The sequence below is a fragment of the Equus asinus genome, chromosome 1 (assembly GCF_041296235.1).
Source record: "Equus asinus isolate D_3611 breed Donkey chromosome 1, EquAss-T2T_v2, whole genome shotgun sequence".
Taxonomy (NCBI): Eukaryota; Metazoa; Chordata; class Mammalia; order Perissodactyla; family Equidae; genus Equus; species Equus asinus.
This window is the reverse complement of record NC_091790.1, coordinates 35432808-35451883: the sequence shown is the minus strand read 5'-3', so window position 1 is coordinate 35451883 and position 19076 is coordinate 35432808.

Sequence of the window (19076 nt, the reverse complement as noted above, 5' to 3'; positions counted from 1 at the left end):
ATATATATATATATTTGTTTATTTTTTTGGTGAGAAAGATTGTCCCTGAGCTAACATCTGTTGCCAATCTTCCTCTTTTTGCTTGAGGAAGATTGTCTCTGAGCTAACATCTGTGCCAATCTTCCTCTATTTTATTTGTGGGGTGATGCCACAGTATGGCTTGATAAGCAGTGTGTAGGTCTTTGACCAGGATCCAAACTGCAAGCCCCAATCCACCCAAGCAGAACGTACAAACTTAACCAGTATACCACTGAGCCAGCCCCAGTTTTTAGACATTTATATACTAGCATTCCACCTGTCTAAGTGATCTAATGTGTGTAAAACTTGCCCTGAACATAGTTCCTTAAGAGAACACATTTATTATCTCACTGTTCTGTAGTTCAATAATCTGGTTGAACTCTTATCAGGAGGCTGAGGAAAGAATTCACTTCCAAGCTCTTTCTGTCTGTTGACCAAATCTAGCTCCTTGCAGTTATAGGACTAAATCTCTATGTCCTCATTCACTGTCAGCTGAAGGGAACCCAAAACTCCTACTAGCATGTCTCTGCTCCTTACATGTGGTCCCCTACATTTGGAGCTAGCAACAGCACGTCAAATCCTTCTCATGCATGGAATTTCTCTGACTTCTATTTCTGCCATATCTCTCTTGTCTCCTCTTTCACCTCATCTCTCTGACTTTGGATAAAACTCTCTGCCTCTGAGAGTTCATGTGATTGGATTGTGCCTACCCAATAATCAAGGTCTGTAATTATAATTGCATCTGCGAAGTCCCTTTTGCTGTGTAATATAACATTTTCACAGATTCCAGGAATTATGGCATGGATATCTTTGGGGGGCCATTCTGCTTGCCACACAGATCATTTTATGAAGTTATTGAAAGCTGGATTCCAAAATCAGTAAGATCATACAAGAAAAAGAGGTAATATACTCATTTCATCCATAAAGGATGATGCAACAATATAAATAAAATAATAGCTAATCAAATCCAAGTATAAAAAATTATGTGTCATAATAAGGAGAAATTTATTCCCAGAATTCATTAATAATCCAATATCAAGTAACTTATTATTGCACTACACCAAATTACTAAATTAAATGAAGATCACAAAATGGTTATCCCAATATATGCAGAAATGAGTATTGGATAAATTTAATATGTATTTATATTAAAAAAATAAAAACTCTTAGCTACTAGGAATAAAATGGAACTCCTAGAAACTGGTAAGTCTTGTACAACGATGTCCTCAAACAAACATTATACTTAATCAAAAATTTTTAGTTTCCTTTAAAATAAAGAAAGGGACAGGGATATCCACTACCACCAATATTCTTTAACAGAATTTCAGAATTTCTGACTATTTCTTTGAGGAAAGATTAAAAAAAAGAGGTATAAGGATTTGAAAGAAAAGATGAAAGCGTCATTATTTGCATATGCTATGATCAGTCATCTATCTCAAAAACCAACAGAGAAATTGGCATTCTATTTAAATGAGTGAGAGAGTTCCACAGTGTCTCCTGATATAAAATCAACCTACAAAAATATCAAATGAAAGCTTTGGCCACAATAACCAACCCTGAATCTAAAAAGTCATATACCATTCCAACAACAAAAACTGTAAGTTCTATGATAATTAACTTAACCAGAAAGCATTAATACTATCTTAATAAAACTTTAAAAATTTGAATAAAGAATTTATAAGATAATCTGATGGATTGGAATTTCATTTTTTGGACAACAAGACTTACTGTCATGAAAGTACAAATTATCCTCAAATTAATCTTTAATTTGCAGTTCCATAATCTATAAATCAAAATACAAGTTGATTGATTGAGTGACGCAGTAAACCTACAATAAAATGCAAAGTGAAAGAATAAAGGTCCTCAAGTAGCCAAGAATCTTTTATCAAATGAGATAGAGATGTTACCTGAATAAAAACATTCTAGAAAGTCATAGTAATGTAAGCAGAAAGATATTATCACAATACACACACACAAAAAGAAAACTAGATGGATATGCACGTATGATTACTCACAAATACCTGATTCCACAATATATAAAAAGACAGTATCACAAACTAATTGGAAAAGTTCAGATTGTAAAATTGGGAAACTGGTTCATTTTATGTAAAAAAGTAAAATAACCTCAACAAAAAGATGGACTCAAGATAGATGAAAGAACTAAATGGGAAAATAATTAAAACATAAGGTATAAGAAAAATGTAAGAGACTATCTTTGTCTCCTAGGGACAGCAGAGGATTTAAAAAACAAAACTTAGAAGTCACAAAACATAAGGTAAAAGATTGATGAATTTGAGTACACAACATTAAAGATTTCTGTTCATTGAAAAATGCCATGGACAAAGCTAGTAGAGACATGACAGACTGGGAGAAAATGATGGCAATGTCTAGAACCAGTGAAAAATTCTTTTCTAAATATATGAGGAACTCCAGCAGATCATCAAGAAAAAGTTTAGCAACGTCAATAGAAAATAGGAAAATTTAAGGAAGAGAAAACGTCAAAGGCTAACAAGTCTATAAAGAGATGCTCAAAATCATTCGAAATCAGAGATGCAAATTAAAGTAACACAAAGCTGTCATTTTACATCTATTTGCAGGTAATAAAACCATGATAACTTTTCCAGTTAACTAATATTCAGGGTTCCGCTTCCACATTATTCTTTTATATTGTCATTTTTCTTACTCCTTTGTCACAGCAGGCATAATTACAATTATCACAAGCATTTTAATACCTTTTGTAAATTAATACTTACCCCCTGCCCGTCCCTCTCCTGTAACTTAGAGATATAACTTTCTAATGAAATTGGTAAAAGCAACTAATAGCCATGCAAGTCCTCCAGCTGATAACTGGGCTGGATATACCTTTGAGGGCTATCCTAATTTTCTCCAGCACCCTTGTTTTCCCCTGTGCTTCATGCACATTGCCACCTCTAGGTTTTCTCCTGAATAATTAATTCATGACTATTTCTAGCATGATTACAACAGAATCAAACGATTCTGCTCAACTCTTAAGAAGTCAATGAATTAATTTGTTATTCATAATTATTATTAAATATAATAAGTATATTTGATAGGTTTAATCTGATTGCTTTTAGTGAACTATGGGTAACACTATTACTGATCTGGAAAAATCTTTATAGACAAAAATAAATTGTAATCAAAGCATGGCTAGAGAGGAGGATCAATGAGGTGTTTATTTAATATTTTTTTCTCAAAGCAAGTGAGTTATTATTTAATAAACCTTTTAATATGAGGCAGTTTTAATAATGGGAAGCTATTAACGTCAACTATGATAAATGTTGATGTCTTTATTTAAACCTGGCTTTAAAATGATTGTGAGACATTTTCTTTGCCATGGCTAAGAAAGGAGCAATTATTGAAAGGAAATGAATTTAAATTAAATCCCCCTGAAGAAAACAATAAACAGGTAAACAGCTAAAAATTATGAGTCTCGTTTATTTCCCAGGTGAGTCAAAGCAATCAGATAGCTCCTTCTTTCAATTGCTTATAGGATATAACAAATCATCTAAATGATTACTCACTTGGGAAGCATGTGGTTTTTTTCTTTCACACTCTATTTGATAAATTCACATTTTCTGATTTTTTGGTAAAATTTTCAGTCACATTGCGATTAATGGACTCAAATAGTTTATATTGGATAGATGTTACTCAGTTAGGAACTGTAATGAAAAGAAGTAATGAATGAGGCTGCTACCCAAAAGGACAAATACCCAGAAATGCCAAAGATCACGAGCAATATCTTTTATAGTCCAGTGACCAAAATTTCCTTTACAGTCCTTGGACAAATTTATTAGGAAGTAAACTCTTTGTTTCTGTTTTATTTCCCATGAGAGAATTCTCTCTATAGGTTTTTAAAGAAGATCTGATGAATATCAACACCAGAGAAAAGAACACTACTTCCCTCAACATTCACCAAATATTGTTCTTTTTTGTCTTCCACTCTTTTTCTGCCTTTTTGGGTTTTAATTGATTTTTAAAAGTATGAATCCATTTCCTTTTCACTCTTAGCATATCAATTATTCTTCTCTGAAAATTTTTTAAGTGGTTGCCCAAGTTTTTAGCATACATTTACATCTAATACAAATTCATTTCAAATAAAACTGTACTTCTTCATAAGGTAATGCAAGTAGCTTGTGACAGAATATTCCCAATTCTACTCTCCCATCCCTTATAAAATTGCTGTCATCAATTTTACTTACCCATAAGCTATTATTACTAAATACACTGTTGCTATTATTATTTTGTACAAACTGTTATCCGTTAGATAAATAAAGAGTAAGAAAAATAAAGGAGTTTATTTTACCTTCATTATTCCTTCTCGCACACTTCCTTTTTTCATGTAGGTCTGAATTTCTGACGTATTTCCTACCTCTCTGAGCAATGTATTTTAACATTTCTTGTGAGGCAAGTCTACTGGTGACACATTCTCTCAGTTCTTTTTTGTCTGAGAAAATATATTTATTTCTCCTTCCCTTTTGAAGGGTAATTTCTAAGATACAGAATTGTAGTTGGTGATTTTTTTTCTTTCAAAACTTCAAATATCTTACTCCAATCTCTTTTTGCTTGCATGGTTTCTGAAGATAAGTCTGATGTAATTCTTATTTTGGTTCCTCTGCAGGTAGGTATTTTTCCCACCTCCCTGGCTTCTTTCAAGATTTTCTCTTTCATGTTCTGTACTTTGACTACGATATGTTTAGATGTAGATTTTTTGATATTTACCCTAGTTTGTATTCTCTAAGCTTCCAGATATGTGATCCAGTGTCTGTCATTAATTTTTGAAAATTCTCAGTTGTGATTACTTCCAATGTTTCTTCTCCTTCTGATATTCCCATTTTGCAGATGTTACGTTTATTGCAACTGTCCTACAGTTCTTGGATATTATAGCCTATCTTTTGCATTCTTCTTTCACTTTTCATTGCAGTGTTGAAAGTTTCCATTGACATATCCTCAAGCCCACTGACTGTTTCTTCAGCTGTGCCCAGTCCATTGGTGAGCCTATCCAAGACATTCTTCATTTCTGTTGCTAATGTTTTCTAGCACTTCCTTTTAATTCTTTCTTATAGTTTCAATTTCTATCCTTATGTTATACACTGTTGTTGTATGTTGTCCACTTTTTCCATTAGAGCCCTTCGTTCTATAGTCATAATTATTTTTTAAATTCCTGGTCTCATAATTTCAAAATCTGCCATAATTGAGTTGGTTCTAATGCTTGTTTTGTCTCTTTAGACTGTATTTTGCCCATTGGCATGCCATGTAATTTTTTTTATTTTTCTGATATCCAGATCTGATGTATTATGTAAAAGGAGTTAAGCTAGATAGGCTTTATTGAAGTTTTATGTTTACCTTGCTAAGATGTAGGCTATGTTTATTGTTTGCTGTAGCTCTGGTGTCACAGGCTAAAATTTCCTCTAGTGTCCTTGTTTCTGTGTCCCTTGTCGCGTCTTTGGGTTTCCCTAGAGAGCCCTTAAATAGGATCTGAGGCTTTCAGTTCTTTTAGCTATAATGCCCTGTTATTATAGAGGATCCCTATTGATGTGGTAGTAAGGTGTGGGATGAAGGAGAGCATCCTATCGTCCTATGATTGGGTCTCAGTACTTTAGTGAGCCTGAGTTGATATTTCCCTTCCCCCTGTTGAAGTCTGGAGGGGCTGGAGTTGGGACTTTCCTATCTCCCAGATTGAGTAGGCTTTGTTAAAATCTCAGTAGTTTAGGAAGTGGAAAAATATTTTCCTTTGAGGTAAGGACTTGTTACTGCACCAGGTTCATTTCTGCCCACCACCCAGAAAGCCAAACACTGAGATGAGGAGATTGCAACAAAGAGAGGGTTTATGCACAAGGCAGCCATGCGAGGAAGTGAGAGCATGAGTCTCAAATCCACTTCCCCAAAAATAGGGACTCAGGGATATTTATGGGGTAGGGGGAAAAGTGATCTGAAATGTGGGGATAGATGATTGGAGGTGAGGAGAGGTGAGGCAATTGATTATGTGCACAAGAATAGTCAGACTCTATGCCTCTTCGTAGGATGCATGCTCACAAAATGGAGGTGTGAGTATGATCTGAGAGTGGAGTTTTTTAGCCTCTTGATGTCAAAAGGTCGCCTATCAGACATCAGCATAGGCCCAGTTGATGAGTTGGTGGTCTCAACCAGCCTGGAGTGGACAAAGGGGTTCTAATTTCTGAAAAACAGCTCAAACACCCATTACCAATGGTGACCCAGGCTCCAGGGAGATGTTATCTTTAGGAACCTAGTGGCAGTGAGCTAGCATATTGCCTAAACAGCACAGTTAACAATGGGTGGGTTAAACAGCTAAAAGCTATTATCAGTAGCTGCAAAAAGGAAAAAAAAATCCTTTAGTTCCTAGCTACTTAATCATCAATGGCTAACTTTTTGCCAGTTTCAGACTTTTTAAGGAGAAAAGGAAGCTCTGGATGTATCCCAAAATGGTCACTTTTCCTCTTCTCCTGCTGGAGGCATGAGGAAATTTTTCTCTGATCTTCACAGTGAGAACCTGGTAGGGCTTCTGGAAGTAAAATTCAGTAGACTATAGTGGCCCCCTGAAACAAGGCCCATGCAAATTTTTAAACTCTCAAGCTAGTCTATCCTGAGCTTCAATTTACAAAGCTTGAAAATGACTCCATGTCTCTTAATCTCTCCTTCTAGCTATTTATTACAAACCATGAGTTCATGTTAATACCGCCAATTCCAGTTCACAAAGACCACAGCTCATTAAGGTCTTCCACTTTTTAAAATTTGTAATCTTTTCCCAACAGTGAAAAGCACAGCTCCCTTTTCCCGCTATATATTTGTTTACCTTAAACAAGAATGTACTTTGGCTAGTTTCAGAAATGTTACCTTATACCATTGTGAAGAACAAAAACAAACTACTAACTAGAGTTCACCATTTATGTACACTTCTTTTTGTTTTGACTGACGGTATATAGTCAAAATACTAGGTTCAAGAGATGCTTTAATCCTTCCTCCATTTAGAGGCTTACACCATTTGTTTGAAATACAGTTAGGTTTTTTTTGTTGTTGTTGTTTGTTATTGTTTGCATTGTACTTTGGGTTATTTCCCATCCATGTTGATTTTACTTACAGGTTTTAGGTACATGAATAGTAGCATGGTCCTAAAAGTCGAATTTATGAAAAGTTCTAGTCATAGACGTGTGACTCGCTGCTTCCATTACCATTCCTCTACCCCATTCACAAATACCCCTGTAGTTTATCAATCTTGCTGATTTCTTCATTTTTCTTATAATTCTTTTTGTATGAATGAGCATTGTCAAATATATATTATTTTTCCCTTTTTCTTACACAAAAAGTAGCATATGATAATCTTTGACACTTTGCTGTTTTTACCTAATGATATATCATGGAAATCACTGCATATCAGTTCATAATTTTCCTAGGTCTTTTATAAGCTGCATAATACGTCTATGTTTCTTCAACCCTTCTCCCACGTATGGACATTTAGGTTGTTTTTAATATTTTGCAACAACAAACAGTGCTGCAAGAAATAAAATTTGTATATATATTTCTGTATTGTTGGATGTGTATCTCCAGGGTAACTTCCTAGAGGTGGGAGTGGTCAAAGAATAAATGCACATGCAGTTTTGTTAAGCATTCCAAAATACCACCCCAAAGTGCTTATTCTACCACCAAGCTTTGAGAGTGCCTGTTCCCCACAGCCTCACCAACCTCTGTTGTCATAGTTTTAAATTTCCACCAATTTGATAAGCAAGAAATGGTACCTCAAATATTCTTAATAAGTATTTTTCCAAGTATAAGTGAGGCTTGATATCTTTTCATGGGCTTTAAGAGTCATTTTAATATCTCTTCTTGTGAATTGTCTACTCACATGCTTAGCTCATTTTCCATCAGGTTTTTATTCATACTTTCTTATTTTTAAAATGAGTTTGATACATATTTTGGATAGTAGTCATATAGCCATAATGTATGTAGAGGTATTTTTTCCCAATTTCCCATTTGTCTTCAGTTTTGTTTATAGTCTTTATTGCCACACAAAAGTTTTTCTTTTATGTAGTCAAATTTATCAATCTTCCATTTATCTGAATTTTGCGTGGTAATTAGAAAATCTATTCATAAATACAGGTTATAAAGGAATTCACCCATTTTTCTCTCCTAAGGCTTGTATGGTTTCTTTCTTTCTTTTGCATTTAGGTCCCTGATCAATTTGAGGATTATTATTTTATATGGTTTAAAGTATGCATCTTATTTTGGATTTTTATAATGGCTAATCCATTGTCAGAACAATGTTTATTAAGTAGTAATCTTTGTCAAATTGGTTTGTGATGCTCACTTTATCATACATTAAATAAACTTTTGTACTTGGGGGTCTATTTCTGGAGTTTCTATTCATTTCCAATGCTCTGCTTGTCAATTTCTGGGCTGGTACCAAACTGTTTTAATTATGAGGCTTTATAATATGTTTTGATATCTAATGTGGAAAGCCTAGCCTGCCATTATAGCTTTCCTTTTTTTATTTCTTAAGTATTCTTGCATGTTTGCTTTTCTATATAAACTTTAGCATTTACTTGTCTTACTCAATCCAATGTGACCTCAATAAAACAACTTCTTTAAAAAAGCTTTTTTTCTAGGGGCTGGCCCAGTGCCATAGTGGTTAAATTCACACACTCAACTTTGGTGGCCCAGCGTTCCCAGGTTTGGATCCTCGGTGCAGACCTATGCACCACTTGTCAAGCCATGCTGTGGCAGGTGTCCCATATATAAAACAGAGGAAGATGGGCACAGATACTAGCTCAGGGCTAATCTTCCACACCAAAAAAAAAAAAAAAAGGATTTTTTTAAAAATTGCAATTGTGTTAAAATTTTAAATTAATTAAAGAAAATGACATTTTGTGATGTTGAGGATTTCTATTAAAAAATGAGTAACTTTTCATGTATCAGTATTATAATTTTGTCTCATTTAGGATTGTTTTAAAGTTTTCCTCATATATGGTTTGCATGTTTCTATTGTAAGTTTATTGTTATTTTTGTGGGTATTTATTCTTCTTTATTATGATAATATGTTTAAGAAATACAATAGAAGTCTTTAAATATTAGCAGGTCGCAGCAGCTATAAAAATATATAACCTGTAGAATTTAATATATATTACTTACATAAAAAACTTATGGGGTAGGTTAAAATGCAGATTAAATACATCCAAAAAGCAAAGTGGTAGACTAGAAGAAGACCTCAAAGAAATTATACACAATAGAGAGAAAAAGCTTCTGAAAATGAGAGAGAAGAAGACAGAGATTGCTAGTGCTTAGAACAGAAAGAGAGTATTTTCTCTCTATTGAAGTTTCAAAAGGATGTAACAGAGAACACTGGGAAGCTGTAACACCGGAAGGAATTACATGCGAGCATTTACCACAAATACAGAAAATTCCCATGAAAGAGGGATAAAGTATTTGCCTCGACACATAATAGTGAAAACACAGAGCAGAAAACACAAAGAACTGAACCAGAAAGACGGCAGAGAGAAAACAAATTATCTGTAAGAGAGTGGGAATTAGACTGACTGTTAAGTTCTCAATATAACAATGTAAACCAGAACATGGTGATCGAATATATTTTATAAGCAGGGAGGATGTAACTCGCAACCTAGTTAATTCCTGTTAAAATGTTTTTGAGAATTAGCATGAAATTTTCAGAAAAACAAAATCTTAGAAAAGTTGCCACTAACAAACAACTCAAAAGGAGATTTTTCAGGCAGAAGGGAAATTTCTTAGCTAGAATATGTGAACTACAGAAAGGAAAGATGAGTAAAAATAGTAGCAAATTTGTGAGTAAATCCAAACAGGCTATAGAATTGAACCCGGCAGAGTTAGCCATTGATGATTAAGTAGCTACGAAATAAAGTTTTTTTCTCTTTTGCAACTACTTACTATAGCTTTTAGCTATTTAACCCACCCACTGTTAACTGTGCTGCTTAGGCAATATGCTATCTGACTCCCACTAGGCTCCTATAGATAACATCTTCCTGGAACCTGGGTCACCATGGTAATGGGTGTGTGAGCTGTTTTTCAGAAATTAGAATCCTTTTGTCTAGTCCAGGCTGGTTGAGGCCACCAACTCATCAACTGGGTCCATGCAGATGTCTGATAGGTGACCTTTTGATGTCAAAAGGCTGAAAACTTCCCCCTCAGATCATGCTCATGCCGCCATTTTGTGAGCATGTATCCTATGAAGAGGCATGAAGTCTGACTATACTTATGCACATCATCAATTACCTCACCTCTTCTCACCTCCAATCACCTCTCTGCACATTCAGACTGCCTTGCTCGCTATGCTGTAAATATCCCTGAGTCCCCTATTTTTGGGGAAGTGGATTTGAAACTCATGCTCTCACTTCTTCTCATGGCTGCCTTGTGATTAAACTCTCTCTCTGCTGCAATCTTGTCATCCTGGTGTTTGACTTTCTGGGCGGCAAGCAAAAATGAACCCAGTTCAGTAACAAATGGCGAGCCAACCAGGAGCTAAGTCTAGATGGACCTTTTTGCTTGAGACTCGTCAGCTCCCTGCCAGTGTGGAGAACCTGTGGATGAGTCCAGCAGCTGTGGGGAGCATTTCTCCTGGGACTGTTCCAGGATTCTTTTCTGGCTTAGCGCTGCAGACTCTTTGGCACATATTTTCACTTTGCAGTAAAGAGAAGTTTTCTTGGTTTGGAAGATGTCTTTTTGGTGAGAAACTTCGGTACAACTGACCAGATTATTATTTCTTCTTCCTTTAAGTCTGACTTCTGAAAGGAAGCCTTGGTTTGGCAGGGGATGCCCTCTGCGACTTCTGAAAAAGGAAGCCATGGGCTGGCCTTCATTGTGATGGTCTTGGTTTTGAGGATGCTCAACAATAAGGAAGAATTAGGGAATCTACTCACAGAAGTGCTCTTGGCTTGGCTTGGTTTGGTTTTGAGATCTGGTTCTCTCGCTGCAGCATAAGTATAGTTTGATGGTTGTGTCTAAACTCTGAAACAATGGATAATGCTAATTTGATTCCCACCTGCAGCCCCTTAGGCTGCATTCTTCATAATTGGACAACTTTCAGTTATGAGTCCATGAAAAAGAAAATGATGATGGTATTTTTTCTGTAACACCACGTGGCCACAATCAGAGAGCTCTTGCATTGACTAGTCTTAAGAACTTAATGAAATTTGGACTCTCAGCTTCCTCTTGAGGTATTATAGATGCTAATGAAAACTCCACACCTGACCCCTACTCTCGGGAGGTCTCCTCTGCCTGGTTTCTGAGAGTTAGTGTTCCACCCTCAGGAGCTTTCATCTGGTTTTTGGGCACCTGGAGTGATTCTACGTTGGCCCCTCCATCAGTCATTTGACTGACAATCTTGAACCCTGTTTTATCTCCTGTCAAGAGAGCTCCAGGTCTTTGCCTTTTGCCTCTTGCCTCCCTGGCTTGCCTTGTGCTGGCTCAGGGACTAAGTGCCTGGGCTGAATGGGACTTGACTAAATCTTATAACTATGTTGACACCTGCAGTCGGGCTCTGCACCCTTCTCGGGCCCACTGTCAGCCAGACACTGATGGTGCTTTACCACGATGGGAAATGCCCCAAGTATCTTGTGAGACTCACTCCTGGGATGCATTTTAATTGATTGGAAACACTTTCAACTTTGGATGGGTTATGCCCCAGAAACTCCATCTTGGAGAAAACTTGAGTGGTTTCTCTGTGACTTTATCATGTAGTTGGACAGATAGATCAACCTATAAAGCCATTTGAGTTACAGCCCAATTTCTGAGAAATCAAGAACTGTCCTTGGAAAATCCTTGTAAGACTGGAAATGCAGCTTTATAGGTAGCTCCACCCATTTCCCTTATCTCAAAGAGCTTGCAAATCCTCTGGGGACTGTCTAACCCATCACTAATTCCTAAGACTGAAGAGAAAAAAGGAAAAAGGCCAAAAAACGGCCAGAAGAGTGCCCTCGCCAAAAATCTAGCATCTTGAGTGCCTTCTCCACAAATATTAGTAAGAAGAGGCTGAACAAAAATTTGGATTCATAACCAGGGAGCCCTGTACCTGACTCATCGCAGTGATTTTTAAAGCAATAGCTGTGGAGACTCTGTGTATGTGTGTCTGTTTGTATGTCAGATGTGGGTGATATTTTTACCTCCAGATGGTATGGCCAAAAGTTAAGAGCTTTGTTTAACAGTCTAAAAGTAAGCACTTATGTAAATTGTAAATATAATAGAAACTAACTCAAATGTCTTTCAAATTAATATGATATAAATTAATCTTTGGTAACTGAAGGCTTATTTAAGTTTGTTGATTGATGAAAATGGACATGTCCTCCAGAGTCAGCATTGGCTGTGATGCAGACATGCAGCCTTTGTTCTACATTTATTGGTCAGATAAGCTGATGTTATCACTGTTGCAAAGCTGGTTAACAAAAATAATGACTTAAAATGATGCTAATTTTGTCTAACATCTCATGAAGTTTTATAGGCAATCTAAATAATTATTGGGAATGAGTAAACTAAATAGATGTGAAAAAGATAAAAGTGTTGGGTAAACTTTTTAAAATAATTGTCTTATGACATGCATATTTAAAATAACTTCCAAAATCTTTCTGGTACCTTGAAACTTTGAAGTGTTGTCAGGTAAAATTGAATGATAAAAATTCACTGAATATCTGGATCATTTTTCAAATCAGATAAAATACTGAAACGTTATCATTAGACAGGTCTAGATTTATCCACTTTTGGCTTCTTATTACAAAGAAACTATTTTTGAGTCTATAAGTAAACACGTCTTATATTTTATTAAGATTATACCATGAAGTAGCATGTTTCTAGAAACTATAAAAAGTATTTATAAATTTTCCAAGCCACACTATACTAATGTAAAAGACAGTTCATAATTACTTAGTTTTTACTAGGGTCTGTAAGGGTTAAAAATTCTAATTAATATATGTAATTAAAGCTACTAAAAATTAATAAGGCAAATATCTTTGTATCTAAGGAAAGTAAAACGTATGTTTTCAGTGAAAAAGGTATAAAGAATGGAAATATTTTTGTTTGTTTGGTTAAGAAAGATAAATTTGTCCTAAAGTACTAAAAAATAAAAAAAAAAAGGAAGCATGGGACAAATTCTGAATGCAAAAAAGAAAGTTATAGAAGATTTATGAAAGAGAAATTCTGAAAGGAGTTTTATGCCTGGCTAAGATTAAATAAATCCAATTAAGTAAATGAGTTTTAATGTAAAAAAAATAAGCTAGTGCAAAAATTAAAATTTGGTTTTCTCTCTCAAAAAGATAATTTTCTTGAACTTTTGGTCTGCTCTTCATAAAGAGGTTATAAAAGTTATTTTTCTTTATTTTTGAGTAAGTCTACCTAAAAGACAGAAATCTATGTTTTGTTAAAATAATTTCCTGTGTTCGTAAAGACTGAGGTCTCTCTATTAATAGATTTTTGACTGTTTTAATTGTTTGCCCTTGACTGTTTCTGTTGTCACTTTGATTGAATAGAGCGAATGTTGTTTCCTATTTGACCAAGTGTTTTAAAACCTTTTGATAATTTTGTCAAGCTCCCCACCCTACCAAAATATTCAAATCCTGAGTAAAAGCTTTCTTTTGGCCTGGAAGAAGGAAGAGAATTTCTCTGAGGATTTTCAGAGGGCCCCTGAGACTTCTCAGAGATTTGCTCTCTCTTGCTATAAGGGGGAAGACACTAAGCTTATCAGGCTTATTTGGTATGTTAAATTACATGGGAAGCATTGTCAAATAAGTCATGATAAACTTTCTTAGGTGGTATTATATGGATAAATGTTATTGATATAAATGTTTTAAAAATTATATAAAATTCCTAAAATTCTGATCTGTCCTGGTTGTTAGCGATAATCCTAGTTGTTATCTTGAAATGCTCTATGTTACAGAAATAGCTAAGTTTCTTTGTCAATTGACCTTTTTAGTCTTTTGTCATTTGCAGATAGGTGCTGTTTTACTCTGACCCTTTTATAAATATGTCTCATCTCCAGAGAGATTCATGGAAAGGATCCTGATATTTACTCCAGAATACAGGCTTCTGATAAAATTTCTGATTATAAAACTGAACTGGGTAAGAAATTACAGAACTCTAACAGAGAAACTGATGACCTCATAAAACTGCCAACAGAAAACAAAAATCAAGAATCGATTATACAGGACTGAATGAAATGAATGAATGATTTGAGACTCATGCTCTCACTTCCTCACTTGGCTGCCTTGTGATTGAACTCTTTCTCTGCTGCAATCTCATCATCACAGAGTTTGGCTTTCTGGGCGGCAGGCAGAAATGAACGTGGTTCGGTAGCAGAATTGTATTGTACAGTCCAAGAGTAATCATGAGTAATATTAGGGAGAAACAGTCTGGAAACAGATTATTAGAAGAGTATAGATTTGAAAGGAGATGGATCAGAGTGAAAGAAATCTAAGGCATTTGTATTGTTTGAAAGAAGGGTAAATATCTTGATTAGCTTAACTAAACATGCTTCTCATGTTGGAGTAAATAACTAAAAGAAGAAGTAGAACATTGAACTTCCAAACAAATAGAAAGTTATAAAAATAATGACCTAGAAAAAAAGAAAATGACATTAATCCAAAAGGAGCAGGAAAGAAGGGGTTAAAATGTGATTAAAAAAATGGAAAGCACTAACGTGGATGACACAATTAAATCTAAATATATAGACAATAATTGCTATGAATATAAATTAAATTCTCAGGTTAAAAAATAGAAGCCACCATTTTGTTCAGAAGTATAAAATTTGGTTATAGTCTACAAGCAACAGACACAACTGAAAGGTAAACACCCATGAAATTGAAAGCCAACACGTGGAGAAAGTTCACCAGGCAAACAATAACTCTGAAATGCTGGTGCAACTCTAGTAATACATATCTTACCAAAACAAAATCAAAAGAAATAAAAAGTCTGAATTATACTATAACTATTAAAGGAATTAAATCATTTTTCAAAAATTTTCACAGGGAAAACACAAAACTTAGAAATTTCTACCAATCATTCAAGGAACAGAAAATTCCAATAGTTCAAAAAAAAAACGTTTAAAAAATAGAAAAATTGAAGATGCCCTATCTCATATTAGAGGGCTGGCATAGCTTTGACCCCAAAACAAGATTAATAGACTATAAGAAAGGAAAATCATAATAAATTTAAAAAAATATTGGCACAAGTCCAATAATATACAAAATCAAACATATAATGAAATATTGTGGTTTATCCCAGATATGCTTGCTTAGCTCAAATATTAAATGTGTTTAATGTAATTCATGACATTAATAAAGAAGAAAAACAGTATAATTATCTCATATTCAAAGAAAAAAACAGTTCAACAACATTTAACATTCATTTAGTATAAAAATTAAACATTTGAGGAAAATTTCTTAACCTGATAACAGGCATTTATAAAACAAAAATAAAACAAAATATTTTACCCTTATTATTACTATGAACTACAGTGCTATAAGTATATATATGGAGAGGAAAGAATGAGTAAGGAGGTAAAAGAGGGGAAAAAAGGAAAAGAAAAAAAACCCTACAGTTAAAAACGGAACAGAACAAAATAAATGCACCAGTATGATAATGTTGTCAGCTTATTCATTTATCAAAAACTATTTCAAAAGATATATTTTTAATGAGAGTCTATCTAGATGGCTAACATATAACTGAGTTGTGCACAAAAATTCATTTTGTTTGTGTTTCTCATTTATCATATCATCAGGGACACTGTCAAAGGAGATCGTACCTTACTACATCACAAAAAGTAGTGTAGTCGTGATTAATTCAAAAGGACTGTAGAGACAAAATTGATCTACAGTCGGACTAGAAAGTTTTTATCGCTAGTTCAAGGGGTGGCTGGATGTCTGAATTTTGACTCTTGGCAAAGATAAGGGCAGTGGAATTTATGATGTACCGATTAAGGGTCCAATTACACTGGTGACTCCCAAGGTTAGTTTTTTATTTAAGGTTTGCATCTGACCTAACTGCTTTGACAAGCCCAGTTTGATTAAATAACCAAGGAGATTTATAAGGATCCCCCACTGGCAGCTTCCCTGAGCTCTGTGAAGCTGAAATTCCCTCACAGGCCTCTCAAAAGCCAGTGATTCAGCACAGAACAAAAGTACCATTGGTCCATGGGGAGCTTATGCTGTGGGATATCTCTTCCTACTCATGCTTGCCTTTCCTCTCCTTCTCTTGCTTCACCACATTCTTTGCCTTTAAAGAAAAAGCTTTACGTGACTATATACTCTGTGGAGCCTGGTGAGGCATTTCAAATATACAAACTGGGGAAAATAATACTTGCACAGCAGCTGTCAGTAATATATGCATATTGTTGGTGAACCTGTACATACTGATGTTGTATATTCCTAATTCCAACAGTTACGTAGCTGAAATTCTTCTATATAGTGGAAGAATATTTCATTGAAGGAATGTTCTTTTTCAGTATTGTTGAAATCAACAGGCTAGTTAAATAATGAATTGTCAGTTTACAATGAGTACATCATTTTAAAGAAAACAAGGACAGTGACAGCATCTGTGACTCAAATTATGTTCCATCTGCTCAAAATCAAAAAGCATAATAAAATAAAAGTGACAACATATTTACACCAAATAGGTAAATTGGTTTCAGAAAAATAATAGAATATCATATTACATTAATGTCACTTTAACATTATTACTTCAGGACATTTTTAATGCAATTCATAAGTATATCTTGGTTTTGGAGTTGTCTAAATGCTTTAAATTAAAGAACTTTATGTGTAACTTTATGTAAGTCCATTCTTCAATAGCATGAAGCCAGAGAAATCCTTTTTACAGCAAAATACTTATTACATTGCTCAAGTTGGAGAAATTTCTTTAGAATGTTTACCCATTGACCTTTAGGTATTTCTTTTCCTATTATATTTTGTGAGCAGCCTGAGAGCTAGAGTTCCCCCACCCAAATGTAAACATTTGAATATTTGTGCTTATCCAAACTAGGAAGCCAATTTTATGTTCTGAAACTCTAAGATTTTTCAGGAAATCACAGTGTGGAACTGCTCCTAATAAATAAGATAATGAGAATATGATTCAGGAACAGAAGACCACAAATGATCTCACCTGCCGAGCTAGCCCATAGGAAACATCCTGTAATCCACATAAAATTAGGAGAAAATATATTTCTTTGAAATGGAATTGAAAGAGCTTATTTCTCTCTCCTGTGAGGTCTCTTAGCTTTATAGGGCAAATGAATATTTTCAAGTAACTACAAAGAGCTTCTTAGTCTCTACAATTTTTTTAAAAACTCTAATGTAACAGGAGCAATGAGAAAAAAGGTCTTGGATTATAAAGAATAAGCTTTCAACAATTTCCTACTTATTTAGGATATCTTACAAAATTATCATCTCTTTTTAAACTGGAAGACTTTTATTTGTATAAATTTCTTAGTATTGTAGTGTTAGAAAACAAAACTCAACTGAGTAAATTTGAAGACCTACTTGGCTTTATTAAATGATTCATGAGTTGGACAGCATCCCATCTAACAATAGAATGGTGCTCCCAGGGGTTGTACAAAATGGAAGGTTTTTATAGGCAGAAGGAGAGTGGGACAAGAGGTATTAGCGAAAGAGAAGAAAGGATTATTTTTAGGCTAGGATGTCTTCTTTTGAGGGGAAGGGAATGACAAGGGTTTCATCATGCAGATTGCCTTTTCTTCCTTTTGGGGTGAGGAGGATGGAGAGGCCCCACATGGCAGATTTCCTCAGTGGTACTGACCAGACAATTCCATACTGATTAATGAAGATTGCATTTCTGGGGAAGGTCCACACTGCAATCAGTTAGGTATAAAATCTATGGAATCATGAGCTTTAACACTGAAACCAGCAAACAGCCATTGATGATTAAGTAGCTAGGTACTAAAGTTTTTTCCCTTTTGCAACTACTCATTATAGCTTTCAGCTGTTTAACCCACCCATTGTTTGTGCTGTTTAGGTAATATCCTATCTGACTCCCACTAGGTTCCTACAGATAACATCTCCCTGGAGCTTGGATCACCATGGTAATGGGCGTGTGAGCGAATTTCCAGGAATCAGAACTCCTTGTCCACTTCGGGCTGGTTGAGACCACCAGCTCATCAACTGGACATGCACAGATGTCCGATAGGCAACCTTTTGACGTCAAGAGGCTAAAAACCCCACCCTCAGATCCTGCTAATACCACCATCTTGTGAACATAGGTCCTATGAAGAGGCATGAAGTCTGACTATGATTGTGCAGATCATCAATTACCTCACATCTGATCACCTACCTCCACATTTCAGACCACCTTGCCCCCTACCCCATAAATATCCCAGAGTCCCTATTTTTGAGGAAGTGAATTTGAGACTCATGCCTTTGCTCCCTCTCTTGGCTGCCTTGTGATTAAACCCTCCCTCTGCTGCAATCTCATCATCTCAGTGTTTGGCTTTCTGGGCGCTGGGCAAAAATGAACCTGGTTCAGTAACAACACAAGTGATGCCAGTTTGGGCCTGTGGTTTTTCTCTCTAACAGTAGACAAAGTGGTGCAGGGTTGTAAGAACTTATGTTGGTATTTCAAACCAGGGCGGCTTCTCTTAACTACATCTCTGAATCACAAGAAAAACAAAACAAAGCAAAAACATAAAAATGTACAGATTGTCTTCGACTACAAGGCAAGGAAGTGTTACATCTAAGAATAAGAAATAGAGGTGTCTGGAGAAACCTGCTTCTGAAAATATGAAATAGATGTGCTTTTACTTGTTCCTCCTGCTAAGTATAACTACAACCATGGTTATTACATAAAAAATAAACATAAAATGTCTCTGAATGGTGGAGAGAAGAAGGCAGATCAGCTGGGAAACTTGAAACCCAAGGAATGGCATGGTGGTGTGATGGATGGGTTTCTTTTTGCCTCATATATCCCAGACTTGAGATGAAGAAGCCAGAAACCCAGTGGCACCAAAGAATACAGAGCAGAAAAAGCCCCAACAAGCATGGGCTCCTTCCAAAGAAAGGATC